The sequence below is a fragment of the Ovis canadensis genome, chromosome 25, assembly GCF_042477335.2.
Source record: "Ovis canadensis isolate MfBH-ARS-UI-01 breed Bighorn chromosome 25, ARS-UI_OviCan_v2, whole genome shotgun sequence".
In the NCBI taxonomy this organism is placed as follows: domain Eukaryota; kingdom Metazoa; phylum Chordata; class Mammalia; order Artiodactyla; family Bovidae; genus Ovis; species Ovis canadensis.
This window is the reverse complement of record NC_091269.1, coordinates 16,135,648-16,153,463: the sequence shown is the minus strand read 5'-3', so window position 1 is coordinate 16,153,463 and position 17,816 is coordinate 16,135,648.

Here is a 17,816-nt window from a genome sequence, read left to right as displayed (position 1 = left end):
AAATCACGTGAGCCCCAGGGGAAATCAAGTGGGCCCCACAGGGAAATCACGTGGGCCCCACTGGGAAATCACGTGGGCCCCACGGGGAAATCACGTGGGCCCCACGGGAAAATCACGTGGGCCCCACCGGGAAATCACGTGGGCCCCACTGGGAAATCACGTGGCCCCCAGGGGAAATCACGTGGGCCCCCAGGGGAAATCACGTGGGCCCCACAGGGAAGTCACTTGGGCCCCGAGGGGAAATCACGTGGGCCCCCAGGGGAAATCACGTGGGCCCCACGGGGAAATCACGTGGGCCCCACGCGGAAATCACGTGGGCCCCACGCGGAAATCACGTGGGCCACACCCGGAAATCACGTGGGCCCCATGGGGAAATCACGTGGGCCCTACGGGGAAATAACGTGGGTCCCAAGGGGAAATCACGTGGGCCCCCAGGGGAAATCACTTGGGCCCCACCCGGAAATCACGTGGGCCCCACCCGGAAATCACGTGGGCCCCACGGGAAATCACGTGGGTCCCACGGGGAAATCACGTGAGCCCCCACGGGAAATCACGTGGGCCCCACGGGGAAATCACGTTGGCCCCCAGGGGAAATCAGGTGGGCCCAACGGGGAAATCACGTGGGCCCCACGGGGAAATCACGTTGGCCCCACCCGGAAATCACGTGGGCCCAACGGGGAAATCACGTGGGCCCCCAGGGGAAATCACGTGGGCCCCCAGGGGAAATCACGTGGGCCCCCAGGGGAAATCACGTGGGCCCCACAGGGAAATCACGTGGGCCCCACACGGAAATCACGTGGGCCCCACCCGGAAATCACGTGGGCCCCCAGGGGAAATCACGTGGGCCCCACGGGGAAATCACGTGGGCCCCCAGGGGAAATCACGTGGGCCCCACGGGGAAATCACTTGGGCCCCCAGGGGAAATCACGTGGGCCCCCAGGGGAAATCACGTGGGGCCCACGGGGAAATCACGTGGGCCCCCAGGGGAAATCACGTGGGCCCCACGGGAAAATCACGTGGGCCCCCAGGGGAAATCACGTGGGCCCCCAGGGGAAATCACGTGGGCCCCCAGGGGAATTCACGTGGGCCCCACCCGGAAATCACATGGGCCCCACCCGGAAATCACGTGGGCCCCACGGGGATATCACGTGGACCCCACGGGGAAATCACGTGGGCCCCACCCGGAAATCACGTGGGCCCCACGGGGAAATCACGTGGGCCCCACGGGGAAATCACGTGGGCCCCCAGGGGAAACCACGTGGGCCCCCAGGTGAAATCACGTGGGCCCCACGGGGAAATCACGTGGGCCCCACGGGGAAATCACGTGGGCCCCCAGGGGAAATCACGTGGGCCCCACCCGGAAATCACGTGGGCCCCACCCGGAAATCATGTGGGCCCCACGGGGAAATCACGTGGGCCCCACGGGGAAATCACGTGGGCCCCACGGGGAAATCACGTGGGCCCCACCCGGAAATCACGTGGGCCCCACCCGGAAATCATGTGGGCCCCACGGGGAAATCACGTGGGCCCCACGGGGAAATCACGTGGGCCCCCAGGGGAAATCACGTGGGCCCCACGGGGAAATCACGTGGGCCCCCAGGGGAAATCACGTGGGCCCCCAGGGGAAATCACGTGGGCCCCACGGGGAAATCACGTGGGCCTCAAGGGGAAATCAGGTGGGCCCCACGGGGAAATCACGTGGGCCCCACGGGGAAATCACGTGGGCCCCAACCGGAAATCACGTGGGCCCCACGTGGAAATCACGTGGGCCCCACCCAGAAATCACGTGGGCCCCACGGGGAAATCACGTGGGCCCCCAGGGGAAATCACGTGGGCCCCACGGGGAAATCACATGGGCCCCACGGGGAAATCCCGTGGGCCCCAACCCGGAAATCACATGGGCCCCACGGGGAAATCACGTGGGCCCCACGGGGAAATCACGTGGGCCCCCTGGGGAAATCACGTGGGCCCCAAGGAGAAATCACGTGGGCCCCCAGGGGAAATCATGTGGGCACCACGGGGAAATCACGTGGGCCCCACCCGGAAATCACGTGGGCCCCCCGGGGAAATCACGTGGGCCCCACCGGGAAATCACGTGGGCCCCACGGGGAAATCACGTGGTCCCCCAGGGGAAATCACTTGGGCCCCCAGGGGAAATCACGTGGGCCCCACGGGGAAATCACGTGGGCCCCACAGGGAAATCACGTGGGCCCCACCCGGAAATCACGTGGGCCCCACCCGGAAATCATGTGGGCCCCACGGGGAAATCACGTGGGCCCCACGGGGAAATCACGTGGGCCCCCAGGGGAAATCACGTGGGCCCCACGGGGAAATCACGTGGGCCCCCAGGGGAAATCACGTGGGCCCCCAGGGGAAATCACGTGGGCCCCACGGGGAAATCAGGTGGGCCCCACGGGGAAATCACGTGGGCCCCACGGGGAAATCACGTGGGCCCCAACCGGAAATCACGTGGGCCCCACGTGGAAATCACGTGGGCCCCACCCAGAAATCACGTGGGCCCCACGGGGAAATCACGTGGGCCCCCAGGGGAAATCACGTGGGCCCCCAGGGGAAATCACGTGGGCCCCCAGGGGAAATCACGTGGGCCACCAGGGGAATTCACGTGGGCCCCACCCGGAAATCACATGGGCCCCACCCGGAAATCACGTGGGCCCCATGGGGATATCACGTGGACCCCACGGGGATATCACGTGGGCCCCACCCGGAAATCACGTGGGCCCCCAGGGGAAACCACGTGGGCCCCCAGGTGAAATCACGTGGGCCCCACCCGGAAATCACGTGGGCCCCACCCGGAAATCATGTGGGCCCCACGGGGAAATCACGTGGGCCGCACGGGGAAATCACGTGGGCCCCACAGGGAAATCACGTGGGCCCCACCCGGAAATCACGTGGGCCCCACCCGGAAATCATGTGGGCCCCACGGGGAAATCACGTGGGCCCCACGGGGAAATCACGTGGGCCCCACCGGGAAATCACGTGGGCCCCACTGGGAAATCACGTGGTCCCCCAGGGGAAATCACTTGGGCCCCCAGGGGAAATCACGTGGGCCCCACGGGGAAATCACGTGGGCCCCACAGGGAAATCACGTGGGCCCCACCCGGAAATCACGTGGGCCCCACCCGGAAATCACGTGGGCCCCACGGGGAAATCACGTGGGCCCCACGGGGAAATCACGTGGGCCCCCAGGGGAAATCACGTGGGCCCCACGGGGAAATCACGTGGGCCCCCAGGGGAAATCACGTGGGCCCCCAGGGGAAATCACGTGGGCCCCACGGGGAAATCACGTGGGCCTCAAGGGGAAATCAGGTGGGCCCCACGGGGAAATCACGTGGGCCCCACGGGGAAATCACGTGGGCCCCAACCGGAAATGACGTGGGCCCCACGTGGAAATCACGTGGGCCCCACCCAGAAATCATGTGGGCCCCACGGGGAAATCACGTGGGCCCCCAGGGGAAATCACGTGGGCCCCCAGGGGAAATCACGTGGGCCCCCAGGGGAAATCACGTGGGCCCCCAGGGGAATTCACGTGGGCCCCACCCGGAAATCACATGGGCGCCACCCGGAAATCACGTGGGCCCCAAGGGGATATCACGTGGACCCCACGGGGAAATCACGTGGGCCCCACGGGGAAATCACGTGGGCCCCCAGGGGAAACCACGTGGGCCCCACGGGGAAATCACGTGGGCCCCCAGGGGAAATCACGTGGGCCCCACGGGGAAATCACGTGGGCCCCACGGGGAAATCACGTGGGCCCCACCCGGAAATCACATGGGCCCCACGGGGAAATCACGTGGGCCCCACGGGGAAATCACGTGGGCCCCCTGGGGAAATCACGTGGGCCCCCAGGAGAAATCACGTGGGCCCCCAGGGGAAATCATGTGGGCACCACGGGGAAATCACGTGGGCCCCACCCGGAAATCACGTGGGCCCCCCGGGGAAATCACGTGGGCCCCACCGGGAAATCACGTGGGCCCCACGGGGAAATCACGGGGTCCCCCAGGGGAAATCACTTGGGCCCCCAGGGGAAATCACGTGGGCCCCACGGGGAAATCACGTGGGCCCCACAGGGAAATCACGTGGGCCCCACCCGGAAATCACGTGGGCCCCACCCGGAAATCATGTGGGCCCCACGGGGAAATCACGTGGGCCCCACGGGGAAATCACGTGGGCCCCCAGGGGAAATCACGTGGGCCCCACGGGGAAATCACGTGGGCCCCCAGGGGAAATCACGTGGGCCCCTAGGGGAAATCACGTGGGCCCCACGGGGAAATCACGTGGGCCTCAAGGGGAAATCAGGTGGGCCCCACGGGGACATCACGTGGGCCCCACGGGGAAATCACGTGGGCCCCAACCGGAAATCACGTGGGCCCCACGTGGAAATCACGTGGGCCCCACCCAGAAATCACGTGGGCCCCACGGGGAAATCACGTGGGCCCCCAGGGGAAATCACGTGGGCCCCCAGGGGAAATCACGTGGGCCCCACGGGGAAATGACATGGGCCCCACGGGGAAATCACGTGGGCCCCACCCGGAAATCACATGGGCCCCACGGGGAAATCACGTGGGCCCCACGGGGAAATCACGTGGGCCCCACGGGGAAATCACGTGGGCCCCCAGTGGAAATCACGTGGCCCCAACCCGGAAATCACGTGGGCCCCACCCTGAAATCACGTGGGCCCCACGGGGAAATCACGTTGGCCCCCAGGGGAAATCACGTGAGCCCCCAGGGGAAATCACGTGGGCCCCACCCGGAAATCACGTAGGCCCCACGGGGAAATCACGTGGGCCCCACAGGGAAATCACGTGGGCCCCACCCGGAAATCACGTGGGCCCCACGGGGAAATCACGTGGGCCCCCAGGGGAAATCACGTGGGCCCCCAGGGGAAATCACGTGGGCCCCCAGGGGAAATCACGTGGGCCCCACGGGGAAATCACGTGGGCCCCACGGGGAAATCACGTGGGCCCCACCCGGAAATCACGTAGGCCCCACGGGGAAATCACGTGGGCCCCACAGGGAAATCACGTGGGCCCCACCCGGAAATCACGTGGGCCCCACCCGGAAATCATGTGGGCCCCACGGGGAAATCACGTGGGCCCCACGGGGAAATCACGTGGGCCCTCAGGGGAAATCACGTGGGCCCCACGGGGAAATCACGTGGGCCCCCAGGGTAAATCACGTGGGCCCCCCGGGGAAATCACGTGGGCCCCTCGGGGAAATCACGTGGGCCTCAAGGGGAAATCAGGTGGGCCCCACGGGGAAATCACGTGGGCCCCACGGGGAAATCACGTGGGCCCCAACCGGAAATCACGTGGGCCCCACGTGGAAATCACGTGGGCCCCACCCAGAAATCACGTGGGCCCCACGGGGAAATCACGTGGGCCCCCAGGGGAAATCACGTGGGCCCCCAGGGGAAATCACGTGGGCCCCACGGGGAAATCACATGGGCCCCACGGGGAAATCACGTGGGCCCCACCCGGAAATCACATGGGCCCCACGGGGAAATCACGTGGGCCCCACGGGGAAATCACGTGGGCCCCCTGGGGAAATCACGTGGGCCCCCAGGAGAAATCACGTGGGCCCCCAGGGGAAATCATGTGGGCACCACGGGGAAATCACGTGGGCCCCACCCGGAAATCACGTGGGCCCCCCGGGGAAATCACGTGGGCCCCACCGGGAAATCACGTGGGCCCCACGGGGAAATCACGTGGTCCCCCAGGGGAAATCACTTGGGCCCCCAGGGGAAATCACGTGGGCCCCACGGGGAAATCACGTGGGCCTCCAGGGGAAATCACGTGGGCCCCCAGGGGAAATCACGTGGGCCCCACGGGTAAATCACGTGGGCCCCCAGGGGAAATCACGTGGGCCCCCAGGGGAAATCACGTGGGCCCCACGGGGAAATCACGTGGGCCCCACACGGAGATCACGTGGGCCCCACCCGAAAATCACGTGGGCCTCACGGGGAAATCACGTGGGCCCCCAGGGGAAATCACGTGGGCCCCACGGGGAAATCACGTGGGCCCCCAGTGGAAATCACGTGGCCCCCACCCGGAAATCACGTGGGCCCCACCCTGAAATCACGTGGGCCCCACGGGGAAATCACGTGGGCCCCCAGGGGAAATCACGTGAGCCCCCAGGGGAAATCACGTGGGCCCCACGGGGAAATCACGTGGGCCCCACGGGGAAATCACGTGGGCCCCACCCGGAAATCACGTAGGCCCCACGGGGAAATCACGTGGGCCCCACAGGGAAATCACGTGGGCCCCACCCGGAAATCACGTGGGCCCCCAGGGGAAATCACGTGGGCCCCACGGGGAAATCACGTGGGCCTCAAGGGGAAATCAGGTGGGCCCCACGGGGAAATCACGTGGGCCCCACGGGGAAATCACGTGGGCCCCAACCGGAAATCACGTGGGCCCCACGTGGAAATCACGTGGGCCCCACCCAGAAATCATGTGGGCCCCACGGGGAAATCACGTGGGCCCCCAGGGTAAATCACGTGGGCCCCCAGGGGAAATCACGTGGGCCCCCAGGGGAAATCACGTGGGCCCCCAGGGGAATTCACGTGGGCCCCACCCGGAAATCACATGGGCCCCACCCGGAAATCACGTGGGCCCCACGGGGATATCACGTGGACCCCACGGGGAAATCACGTGGGCCCCACGGGGAAATCACGTGGGCCCCCAGGGGAAACCACGTGGGCCCCACGGGGAAATCACGTGGGCCCCCAGGGGAAATCACGTGGGCCCCACGGGGAAATCACATGGGCCCCACGGGGAAATCACGTGGGCCCCACCCGGAAATCACATGGGCCCCACGGGGAAATCACGTGGGCCCCACGGGGAAATCACGTGGGCCCCCTGGGAAAATCACGTGGGCCCCCAGGAGAAATCACGTGGGCCCCCAGGGGAAATCATGTGGGCACCACGGGGAAATCACGTGGGCCCCACCCGGAAATCACGTGGGACCCCCGGGGAAATCACGTGGGCCCCACCGGGAAATCACGTGGGCCCCACGGGGAAATCACGTGGTCCCCCAGGGGAAATCACTTGGGCCCCCAGGGGAAATCACGTGGGCCCCACGGGGAAATCACGTGGGCCCCACAGGGAAATCACGTGGGCCCCACCCGGAAATCACGTGGGCCCCACCCGGAAATCATGTGGGCCCCACGGGGAAATCACGTGGGCCCCACGGGGAAATCACGTGGGCCCCCAGGGGAAATCACGTGGGCCCCACGGGGAAATCACGTGGGCCCCCAGGGGAAATCACGTGGGCCCCCAGGGGAAATCACGTGGGCCCCACGGGGAAATCACGTGGGCCTCAAGTGGAAATCAGGTGGGCCCCACGGGGAAATCACGTGGGCCCCACGGGAAAATCACGTGGGCCCCAACCGGAAATCACGTGGGCCCCACGTGGAAATCACGTGGGCCCCACCCAGAAATCACGTGGGCCCCACGGGGAAATCACGTGGGCCCCCAGGGGAAATCACGTGGGCCCCCAGGGGAAATCACGTGGGCCCCACGGGGAAATGACATGGGCCCCACGGGGAAATCACGTGGGCCCCACCCGGAAATCACATGGGCCCCACGGGGAAATCACGTGGGCCCCACGGGGAAATCACGTGGGCCCCACGGGGAAATCACGTGGGCCCCCAGTGGAAATCACGTGGCCCCCACCCGGAAATCACGTGGGCCCCACCCTGAAATCACGTGGGCCCCACGGGGAAATCACGTGGGCCCCCAGGGGAAATCACGTGTGCCCCCAGGGGAAATCACGTGGGCCCCACCCGGAAATCACGTCGGCCCCACGGGGAAATCACGTGGGCCCCACAGGGAAATCACGTGGGCCCCACCCGGAAATCACGTGGGCCCCACGGGGAAATCACGTGGGCCCCACCCGGAAATCACGTGGGCCCCACGGGGAAATCACGTGGGCCCCCAGGGGAAATCACGTGGGCCCCCAGGGGAAATCACGTGGGCCCCCAGGGGAAATCACGTGGGCCCCACGGGGAAATCACGTGGGCCCCACGGGGAAATCACGTGGGCCCCACCCGGAAATCACGTAGGCCCCACGGGGAAATCACGTGGGCCCCACAGGGAAATCACGTGGGCCCCACCCGGAAATCACGTGGGCCCCACCCGGAAATCATGTGGGCCCCACGGGGAAATCTCGTGGGCCCCACGGGGAAATCACGTCGGCCCTCAGGGGAAATCACGTGGGCCCCACGGGGAAATCACGTGGGCCCCCAGGGGAAATCACGTGGGCCCCCAGGGGAAATCACGTGGGCCCCACGGGGAAATCACGTGGGCCTCAAGGGGAAATCAGGTGGGCCCCACGGGGAAATCACGTGGGCCCCACGGGGAAATCACGTGGGCCCCAACCGGAAATCACGTGGGCCCCACGTGGAAATCACGTGGGCCTCACCCAGAAATCACGTGGGCCCCACGGGGAAATCACGTGGGCCCCCAGGGGAAATCACGTGGGCCCCCAGGGGAAATCACGTGGGCCCCACGGGGAAATCACATGGGCCCCACGGGGAAATCACGTGGGCCCCACCCGGAAATCACATGGGCCCCACGGGGAAATCACGTGGGCCCCACGGGGAAATCACGTGGGCCCCCTGGGGAAATCACGTGGGCCCCCAGGAGAAATCACGTGGGCCCCCAGGGGAAATCATGTGGGCACCACGGGGAGATCACGTGGGCCCCACCCGGAAATCACGTGGGCCCCCCGGGGAAATCACGTGGGCCCCACCGGGAAATCACGTGGGCCCCACGGGGAAATCACGTGGTCCCCCAGGGGAAATCACTTGGGCCCCCAGGGGAAATCACGTGGGCCCCACGGGGAAATCACGTGGGCCTCCAGGGGAAATCACGTGGGCCCCCAGGGGAAATCACGTGGGCCCCACGGGTAAATCACGTGGGCCCCCAGGGGAAATCACGTGGGCCCCCAGGGGAAATCACGTGGGCCCCACGGGGAAATCACGTGGGCCCCACACGGAGATCACGTGGGCCCCACCCGAAAATCACGTGGGCCTCACGGGGAAATCACGTGGGCCCCCAGGGGAAATCACGTGGGCCCCACGGGGAAATCACGTGGGCCCCCAGTGGAAATCACGTGGCCCCCACCCGGAAATCACGTGGGCCCCACCCTGAAATCACATGGGCCCCACGGGGAAATCACGTGGGCCCCCAGGGGAAATCACGTGAGCCCCCAGGGGAAATCACGTGGGCCCCACGGGGAAATCACGTGGGCCCCACAGGGAAATCACGTGGGCCCCACCCGGAAATCACGTAGGCGCCACGGGGAAATCACGTGGGCCCCACAGGGAAATCACGTGGGCCCCACCCGGAAATCACGTGGGCCCCACGGGGAAATCACGTGGGCCCCACCCGGAAATCACGTGGGCCCCACGGGGAAATCACGTGGGCCCCCAGGGGAAATCACGTGGGCCCCCAGGGGAAATCACGTGGGCCCCAAGGGGAAATCACGTGAGCCCCAGGGGAAATCAAGTGGGCCCCACGGGGAAATCACGTGGGCCCCACTGGGAAATCACGTGGGCCCCACGGGGAAATCACGTGGGCCCCACGGGAAAATCACGTGGGCCCCACCGGGAAATCACGTGGGCCCCACTGGGAAATCACGTGGGCCCCCAGGGGAAATCACGTGGGCCCCCAGGGGAAATCACGTGGGCCCCACAGGGAAGTCACTTGGGCCCCGAGGGGAAATCACGTGGGCCCCCAGGGGAAATCACGTGGGCCCCACGGGGAAATCAGGTGGGCCCCACGGGGAAATCACGTGGGCCCCACGGGGAAATCACGTGGGCCCCACGCGGAAATCACGTGGGCCACACCCGGGAATCACGTGGGCCCCACGGGGAAATCACGTGTGCCCTCAGGGGAAATCACGTGGGCCCCACGGGGAAATCACGTGGGCCCCATCCGGAAATCACGTGGGCCCCCAGGGGAAATCACGTGGGCCCCACGGGGAAATCACGTGGGCCCCCAGGGGAAATCACGTGGGCCCCACGGGGAAATCACGTGGGCCCCATGGGGAAATCACGTGGGCCCCACCCGGAAATCACGTGGGCCCCATGGGGAAATCACGTGGGCCCTACGGGGAAATAACGTGGGTCCCACGGGGAAATCACGTGGGCCCCCAGGGGAAATCACTTGGGCCCCACCCGGAAATCACGTGGGCCCCACCCAGAAATCACGTGGGCCCCACGGGAAATCACGTGGGTCCCACGGGGAAATCACGTGTGCCCCCAGGGGAAATCACGTGCGCCCCCAGTGGAAATCACGTGGGCCCCCAGGGGAAATCACGTGGGCCCCACGGAGAAATCACGTGGGCCCCCAGGGGAAATCACGTGGGTCCCCAGGGGAAATCACGTGGGCCCCACGGGGAAATCACGTGGGCCCCCAGGGGAAATCACGTGGGCCCCACGGGGAAATGACGTGGGCCCTCAGGGGAAATCAGGTGGGCCCAACGGGGAAATCACGTGGGCCCCACGGGGAAATCACGTTGGCCCCCAGGGGAAATCAGGTGGGCCCAACGGGGAAATCACGTGGGCCCCACGGGGAAATCACGTTGGCCCCACCCGGAAATCACGTGGGCCCAACGGGGAAATCACGTGGGCCCCCAGGGGAAATCACGTGGGCCCCCAGGGGAAATCACGTGGGCCCCACGCGGAAATCACGTGGGCCCCACGCGGAAATCACGTGGGCCCCACGGGGAAATAACGTGGGCCCCGCCCGGAAATCACGTGGGCCTCACGGGGAAATCTCGTGGGCCGCCATGGGAAATCACGTGCGCCCCCAGGGGAAATCACGTGGGCCCCACGGGGAAACCACGTGGGCCCCCAGGGGAAATCACGTGGGGGCCCAGGGGATATCACGTGGGCCCCATGGGGAAATCACGTGGGCCCCACGGGGAAATCACGTAGGCCCCACGGGGAAATCACGTGGGCCCCACCCGGAAATCACGTGGGCCCCACCCGGAAATCACGTGGGCCCCACGGGGAAATCACGTGGGCCCAGAGGGGAAATCACGTGGGCCCCCAGGTGAAATCACGTGGGCCCCACGGGGAAATCACGAGGGCCCCACCCGGAAATCCCGTGGGCCCCCAGGGGAAATCACGTGGGCCCCCAGGGGAAATCTCGTGGGCCCCCAGGGGAAATCACGTGGGCCCCACGGGGAAATCACGTGGCCCCTCAGGGGAAATCACGTGGGCCCCCAGGGGAAATCACGTGGGCCCCACGGGGAAATCACGTGGCCCCTCAGGGGAAATCACGTGGGCCCCCAGGAGAAATCACGTGGGCCCCACGGGGGAATCACGTGGGCCCCCAGGGGAAATCACGTGGGCCCCACGGGGAAATCACGTGGGCCCCACCCGGAAATCACGTGGGCCCCACGGGGAAATCACGTGGGCCCCCAGGGAAAATCACGTGGGCCCCCAGGGGAAATCACGTGGGACCAACGGGGAAATCACGTGGGCCCCCTGGGGAAATCACGTGGGCCCCACGGGGAAATCACGTGGGCCCCCAGGGGAAATCACGTGGGCCCAACGGGGAAATCACGTGGGCCCCCAGGGGAAATCACGTGGGCCCCACGGGGAAATCACGTGGGCCCCACCCGGAAATCACGTCGGCCCCACGGGGAAATCACGTGGGCCCCCAGGGGAAATCACGTGGGCCCCACGGGGAAATCACGAGGGCCCCACCCGGAAATCACGTGGGCCCCCAGGTGAAATCACGTGGGCCCCCAGGGGAAATCAAGTGGGCCCCTCGGGGAAATCACCTGGGCCCCCAGGGGAAATCAGGTGGGCCCCACGGGGAAATCACGTGGGCCCCACGGGGAAATCACGTGGGCCCCAACCGGAAATCACGTGGGCCCCACGTGGAAATCACGTGGGCCCCACCCGGAAATCACGTGGGCCCCACGGGGAAATCACGTGGGCCCCAAGGGGAAATCAGGTGGGCCCCACGGGGAAATCACGTGGGCCCCACGGGGAAATCACGTGGGCCCCAACCGGAAATCACGTGGGCCCCACGTGGAAATCACGTGGGCCCCACCCGGAAATCACGGGGGCCCCACGGGGAAATCACGTGGGCCCCCAGGGGAAATCACGTGGGCCCCACGGGGAAATCACGTGGGCCCCACCCGGAAATCACGTGGGACCCACGGGGAAATCACGTGGGCCCCAAGGGGAAATCAGGTGGGCCCCACGGGGAAATCACGTGGGCCCCCAGGGGAAATCACGTGTGCCCCAGGGGAAATCACGAGGGCCCGCAGGGGAAATCACGAGGGCCCCACGGGGAAATCACGTGGGCCCCCAGGGGAAATCACGTGGGCCCCCAGGGGAAATCACGTGGGCCCCCAGGGGAAATCACGTGGACCCCCAGGGGAAATCACGTGGGCCCCACGGGGAAATCACGTGGGCCCCACGGGGAAATCACGTGGGCCCCACCCGGAAATCACGTGGGCCCCACAGGGAAATCACGTGGGCCCCACCCGGAAATCACGTGGGCCCCACGGGGAAATTACGTGGGCCCCACCCGGAAATCACGTGGGCCCCCAGGGGAAATCACGTGGGCCCCACGGGGAAATCACGTGGGCCACACGGGGAAATCACGTGGGCCCCACCCGGAAATCACGTGGGCCCCACGGGGAAATCACGTGGGCCCCCAGGGAAAATCACGTGGGGGCCCAGGGGAAATCACGTGGGCCCCATGGGGAAATCACGTGGGCCCCACGGGGAAATCACGTAGGCCCCACGGGGAAATCACGTGGGCCCCACCCGGAAATCACGTGGGCCCCACCCGGAAATCACGTGGGCCCCACGGGGAAATCACGTGGGCCCAGAGGGGAAATCACGTGGGCCCCACGGGGAAATCACGTGGGCCCCACGGGGAAATCACGAGGGCCCCACCCGGAAATCCCGTGGGCCCCCAGGGGAAATCACGTGGGCCCCCAGGGGAAATCTCGTGGGCCCCCAGGGGAAATCACGTGGGCCCCACGGGGAAATCACGTGGCCCCTCAGGGGAAATCACGTGGGCCCCCAGGGGAAATCACGTGGGCCCCACGGGGAAATCACGTGGCCCCTCAGGGGAAATCACGTGGGCCCCCAGGGGAAATCACGTGGGCCCCACGGGGAAATCACGTGGGCCCCCAGGGGAAATCACGTGGGCCCCACGGGGAAATCACGTGGGCCCCACCCGGAAATCACGTGGGCCCCACGGGGAAATCACGTGGGCCCCCAGGGAAAATCACGTGGGCCCCCAGGGGATATCACGTGGGACCAACGGGGAAATCACGTGGGCCCCCTGGGGAAATCACGTGGGCCCCACGGGGAAATCACGTGGGCCCCCAGGGGAAATCACGTGGGCCCAACGGGGAAATCACGTGGGCCCCCAGGGGAAATCACGTGGGCCCCACGGGGAAATCACGTGGGCCCCACCCGGAAATCACGTGGGCCCCACGGGGAAATCACGTGGGCCCCCAGGGGAAATCACGTGGGCCCCACGGGGAAATCACGAGGGCCCCACCCGGAAATCACGTGGGCCCCCAGGTGAAATCACGTGGGCCCCCAGGGGAAATCAAGTGGGCCCCTCGGGGAAATCACCTGGGCCCCCAGGGGAAATCAGGTGGGCCCCACGGGGAAATCACGTGGGCCCCACGGGGAAATCACGTGGGCCCCAACCGGAAATCACGTGGGCCCCACGTGGAAATCACGTGGGCCCCACCCGGAAATCACGTGGGCCCCACGGGGAAATCACGTGGGCCCCAAGGGGAAATCAGGTGGGCCCCACGGGGAAATCACGTGGGCCCCACGGGGAAATCACGTGAGCGCCAACCGGAAATCACGTGGGCCCCACGTGGAAATCACGTGGGCCCCACCCGGAAATCACGGGGGCCCCACGGGGAAATCACGTGGGCCCCCAGGGGAAATCACGTGGGCCCCACGGGGAAATCACGTGGGCCCCACCCGGAAATCACGTGGGACCCACGGGGAAATCACGTGGGCCCAAGGGGAAATCAGGTGGGCCCCACGGGGAAATCACGTGGGCCCCCAGGGGAAATCACGTGTGCCCCAGGGGAAATCACGAGGGCCCGCAGGGGAAATCACGAGGGCCCCACGGGGAAATCACGTGGGCCCCCAGGGGAAATCACGTGGGCCCCCAGGGGAAATCACGTGGGCCCCCAGGGGAAATCACGTGGACCCCCAGGGGAAATCACGTGGGCCCCACGGGGAAATCACGTGGGCCCCACGGGGAAATCACGTGGGCCCCACCCGGAAATCACGTGGGCCCCACAGGGAAATCACGTGGGCCCCACCCGGAAATCACGTGGGCCCCACGGGGAAATCACGTGGGCCCCACCCGGAAATCACGTGGGCCCCCAGGGGAAATCACGTGGGCCCCACGGGGAAATCACGTGGGCCACACGGGGAAATCACGTGGGCCCCACCCGGAAATCACGTGGGCCCCACGGGGAAATCACGTGGGCCCCCAGGGAAAATCACGTGGGCCCCCAGGGGAAATCACGTGGGACCAACGGGGAAATCACGTGGGCCCCACGGGGGAATCACGTGGGCCCCAGGGGGAAATCACGTGGGCCCCCAGGGGAAATCACGTGGGCACCACGGGAAAATCACGTGGGCCCCCTGGGGAAATCACGTGGGCCCCACGGGGAAATCACGTGGGCCCCCAGGGGAAATCACGTGGGCCCCCAGGGGAAATCACGTGGGTCCAACGGGGAAATCACGTGGGCCCCCAGGGGAAATCACGTGGGCCCCACGGGGAAATCACGTGGGCCCCACCCGGAAATCACGTGGGCCCCACGGGGAAATCACGTGGGCCCCCAGGGAAAATCACGTGGGCCCCACGGGGAAATCACGAGGGCCCCACCCGGAAATCACGTGGGCCCCCAGGTGAAATCACGTGGGCCCCAAGGGGAAATCACGTGGGCCCCAGGGGGAAATCACTTGGGCCCCCGGGGGAAATCACGTGGGCCCCAACCGGAAATCAGGTGGGCCCCACGGGGAAATCACGTGGGCGCCACCCGGAAATCACGTGAGCCCCACCCGGTAATTACGTGGGCCCCACGGGGAAATCAGGTGTGCCCCACGGGGAAATCACGTGGGCCCCCAGGGGAAATCACGTGGGCCCCCTGGGGAAATCACGTGGGCCCGCAGGGGAAATCACGTGGGCCCCACGGGGAAATCACGAGAGCCCCCAGGGGAAATCACGTGGGACCCCAGGGGAAATCACGTGGGCCCCACGGGGAAATCACGTGGGCCCTCAGGGGAAATCAAGTGGGCTCCACGGGGAAATCACGTGGGCCCCACGGGGAAATCACGTGGGCCCCATGGGGAAATCACGTGGGCCCCACCCGGAAATCACGTGGGCCCCACGGGGAAATCACGTGTGCCCCCAGGGGAAATCACGTGGGCCCCCTGGGGAAATCACGTGGGCCCCACGGGGAAATCACGTGGGCCCCACCCGGAAATCACGTGGGCCCCACGGGGAAATCACGTGTGCCCCCAGGGGAAATCACGTGGGCCCCCAGCGGAAATCACGGGGGCCCCAGGGGAAATCACGTGGGCCCCACGGGGAAATCACGTGGGCCCCACGGGGAAATCACGTGGGCCCCACGCGGAAATCACGTGGGCCACACCCGGGAATCACGTGGGCCCCACGGGGAAATCACGTGTGCCCTCAGGGGAAATCACGTGGGCCCCACGGGGAAATCACGTGGGCCCCATCCGGAAATCACGTGGGCCCCCAGGGGACATCACGTGGGCCCCACGGGGAAATCACGTGGGCCCCCAGGGGACATCACGTGGGCCCCACGGGGAAATCACGTGGGCCCCACCCGGAAATCACGTGGGCCCCACCCGGAAATCACGTGGGCCCCATGGGGAAATCACGTGGGCCCTACGGGGAAATAACGTGGGTCCCACGGGGAAATCACGTGGGCCCCCAGGGGAAATCACTTGGGCCCCACCCGGAAATCACGTGGGCCCCACCCGGAAATCACGTGGGCCCCACGGGAAATCACGTGGGTCCCACGGGGAAATCACGTGGGCCCCCAGGGGAAATCACGTGCACCCCCAGTGGAAATCACGTGGGCCCCCAGGGGAAATCACGTGGGCCCCACGGAGAAATCACGTGGGCCCCCAGGGGAAATCACGTGGGTCCCCAGGGGAAATCACGTGGGCCCCACGGGGAAATCACGTGGGCCCCCAGGGGAAATCACGTGGGCCCCACGGGGAAATGACGTGGGCCCTCAGGGGAAATCAGGTGGGCCCAACGGGGAAATCACGTGGGCCCCACGGGGAAATCACGTTGGCCCCAGGGGAAATCAGGTGGGCCCAACGGGGAAATCACGTGGGCCCCACGGGGAAATCACGTTGGCCCCACCCGGAAATCACGTGGGCCCAACGGGGAAATCACGTGGGCCCCCAGGGGAAATCACGTGGGCCCCACGGGGAAATAACGTGGGCCCCGCCCGGAAATCACGTGGGCCTCACGGGGAAATCTCGTGGGCCGCCATGGGAAATCACGTGCGCCCCCAGGGGAAATCACGTGGGCCCCACGGGGAAACCACGTGGGCCCCCAGGGAAAATCACGTGGGGGCCCAGGGGAAATCACGTGGGCCCCATGGGGAAATCACGTGGGCCCCACGGGGAAATCACGTAGGCCCCACGGGGAAATCACGTGGGCCCCACCCGGAAATCACGTGGGCCCCACCCGGAAATCACGTGGGCCCCACGGGGAAATCACGTGGGCCCAGAGGGGAAATCACGTGGGCCCCCAGGGGAAATCACGTGGGCCCCACGGGGAAATCACGAGGGCCCCACCCGGAAATCCCGTGGGCCCCCAGGGGAAATCACGTTGGCCCCCAGGGGAAATCTCGTGGGCCCCCAGGGGAAATCACGTGGGCCCCACGGGGAAATCACGTGGCCCCTCAGGGGAAATCACGTGGGCCCCCAGGGGAAATCACGTGGGCCCCACGGGGAAATCACGTGGCCCCTCAGGGGAAATCACGTGGGCCCCCAGGGGAAATCACGTGGGCCCCACCCGGAAATCACGTGGGCCCCACAGGGAAATCACGTGGGCCCCACCCGGAAATCACGTGGGCCCCACGGGGAAATCACGTGGGCCCCACCCGGAAATCACGTGGGCCCCCAGGGGAAATCACGTGGGCCCCACGGGGAAATCACGTGGGCCACACGGGGAAATCACGTGGGCCCCACCCGGAAATCACGTGGGCCCCACGGGGAAATCACGTGGGCCCCCAGGGAAAATCACGTGGGCCCCCAGGGGAAATCACGTGGGACCAACGGGGAAATCACGTGGGCCCCACGGGGGAATCACGTGGGCCCCAGGGGGAAATCACGTGGGCCCCCAGGGGAAATCACGTGGGCACCACGGGAAAATCACGTGGGCCCCCTGGGGAAATCACGTGGGCCCCACGGGGAAATCACGTGGGCCCCCAGGGGAAATCACGTGGGCCCCCAGGGGAAATCACGTGGGCCCAACGGGGAAATCACGTGGGCCCCCAGGGGAAATCACGTGGGCCCCACGGGGAAATCACGTGGGCCCCACCCGGAAATCACGTGGGCCCCACGGGGAAATCACGTGGGCCCCCAGGGGAAATCACGTGGGCCCCACGGGGAAATCACGAGGGCCCCACCCGGAAATCACGTGGGCCCCCAGGTGAAATCACGTGGGCCCCCAGGGGAAATCACGTGGGCCCCTCGGGGAAATCACCTGGGCCCCCAGGGGAAATCA